We start from the raw sequence: 2,593 nt of genomic DNA, 5'->3' as shown, positions 1-2,593 counted from the left end.
TTAGGTATTTTCAACAGTTTCTGAATTATCTGTAGGAAGCTCTGACTTAGTTGTATATTGTTTGATATATGTGTCTACCATTAAATCCAGATCATGTTTTATATCAAAATTTATGTTAAGCAAAGCCAAGTTACTTGACCTTTGGTCTGTCAAAGTGTTCCTCAAGTATTCTTTAAGACGCTTTCGTCCATTTTCATAGCATTCATTCTCAACCTTCATTACAGGAAGAATACACAGGACCTTCAGCAAAGCATATACATTAGGAAAAAACTTGATATCAGGCAAATGAAGGGCTTCATAAATGGTGGATAGAAACTCTATATCTTTCCCTCGATGTTTCCATTTGATTCTCCAACAGTGTAGCTCAGCTGAAAGCGTATTGGGATTAGGCAAGTCACTTCTGTACATGTCAGCATGGTGCTCCTCTGATGTATTAAATTTGAGCTGTCCTATGACTGACGGTACAAGAGATAAGCATTTAAGAGCTTTGAGGTGCTGTTCTGAAAATATATCTTTAAGTTCCTGAATGATGGGTTCCACTGTTGGAACACTTAGGGTTTCTTTATAGTAACTTTCAGAGGTTAGCTGAGATTCCAGGTTACCCTGCTGAGACCTACGAAATTTCCCAGGAAGTTTCATCTGAATATCAAGTTTGGTTGCCAAATTTGTTGCTTCCTCAAACCAAAACTCATGATAAACTTCAATATTTTCCATTACTTCATTGAGTGAATGTAGTACTGCAGTTAAGCTACTGGCAGCAAAGAAGACATCAGAAGTTTGTCCCTGGAGATTTTTCCCAAAGGCTCTTGTAAAAGATAAGACATTTTTAAGAACAACAATGGTAACAATGAAATCAAAATCTGTTACTGCACTACAGAGAACAAATTCTCGACCAGTTATACAATTATTCCATCTAATATTTGTGTCACTATTTATACTATCTAAACATAAAACAAGTGCTTGCAGGAGATCCACCAAAATTTCAAAAGCATCATGCCTGCTTGTCCACTGAGAATGGCAAATTTCCTTCAGTTCTTTACCTCTTTCTTCACTGTTCTGAAAAAGAACAGAAATTACATTGTCAAGTTCTAATAGCAGTTGTGGTGATCGATGGAAAAAAGAACAAACTTCTTCAATTGTTCCTAATGCAACAGACACCCCAATCACAGGCACTGATTTTGCCAACCACATCTATAAGGCACAGGAAGAGCAGAGTGTGTAGACAGCTTGAGGGTATTTCTCTAAAAGTCTAGAAGCAACAACTTTCATTTTGGAAGAGAATCCGCTAGACACAATGTAAGCCTGGCCATGACAATACTCCATATTTAGTCCCCACTTCTCAGTTATGGTAGTGTGAAATTTCACAGCCAAAATTTCATAAGGCAGGAAGCCCACAAATTCCTCTCTCAAGTTATGAGACTCATCTACAAACCTCACCAAAACGGGAAGGTGCTCTTCCCCTGCTATGTCCACCACATCATCAGTGATAATGGAAAAGAAGTGCGAGTCTCTCACTTCCCTGAGGGTTTCTTCCTGGATGCGACTCTCACAGATCTCCAGCATCTGTTTCTGTTGTGTTTTTGAACAGAACAATGTGTTAACTGCTGTGGTCTCAAAGCGTTTTCTCAGGACCTCTTCACCAGAATTTATCCGGCACTCCAACAGGGCCTGAAAATTATCAGAAGTGAAGAGACCTTCTGGGATTTCATCAGCCTCATGCCCGTCCAGAGGTATATTTTGTTTTCCCATAAGAATCAAAATTTCAAATAAAGATTTTAAGTACTCTTTGTTTTCCTTCTCTTCAAGGGTTAAAGGCAAAATATCTTCATCCTGTTCATCACCCCCTTCTTCTGCACTGGGGTTCTGAGCATTGCTATTGTTTGTTTCTTTATGTTTTTGTTCCTGTTCAGAAGTTTCATCAATTTTTTTCTATTTCAGTGTCCTGATTTCATCTTCACTCAATTCTTTTATTCGTTTTCTGTGTCTACTATGTGGATTGTTCAAATGACTAGTAAGATCAAATATTGTTGATATTGCATTATCTCGAAGTACTGTCCTATAAGGACTAGTTCTACAGATCATAGAGGTCTCGAAGTGTTTGGCACATAATCGATAATGTTTATTCAGTTGATCAGGTGTTTTATCTTCCAAGTCAGCTCTCCTACAATTCTCCACCCACTTCTGGCATCTGGCCGGATCCCGCGGGAACCTGAAGAAGGCCAGGTCGGACTGTGTGCTCTTCCGCGTGCAGCTGGGGGCAGCACAGAAGTTCAGCATCCTTGCCCGCCTGCCGGCCGGCCCAGCCCTCCCCTCCCCTCCTCCTCAGGGCAGCCACCTGCCCATCGGGGCTGGGGAGGGGAGCCAGGCCGGCGGGCCGGCTCGGGAGGGCCAGCACGCGGGGAGGGGCGGGCGCGCGAGGAGCCTTAATGATTTTAAATAATTATTCCTATCTTATTTCTTAGTCATATAGAAATTAAACTCTTTTATTATTTATAAATAATTTATGGGTTTTCTTATTATACCTCATTAAAAGAACACCCCAATTTCCTTGAAATATCCTGATGGTGTTTTGGTTACAATTTTAATGAATATT

The 2,593-nt window shown here is 40.4% G+C and overlaps 1 pseudogene; it reads right to left on the bottom strand.

The window, feature by feature from the left end:
- Positions 1-2,277, bottom strand: LOC144251303 (52 kDa repressor of the inhibitor of the protein kinase pseudogene; annotated as a pseudogene).
- Between the last annotated feature and the right edge of the window lie 316 nt (positions 2,278-2,593).

Source organism: Urocitellus parryii (genome assembly GCF_045843805.1).
Source record: "Urocitellus parryii isolate mUroPar1 chromosome 13 unlocalized genomic scaffold, mUroPar1.hap1 SUPER_13_unloc_1, whole genome shotgun sequence".
In the NCBI taxonomy this organism is placed as follows: Eukaryota; Metazoa; Chordata; class Mammalia; order Rodentia; family Sciuridae; genus Urocitellus; species Urocitellus parryii.
Note: the sequence above shows the minus strand (reverse complement) of the source record. Positions and strands in the feature narration are given on the sequence as shown.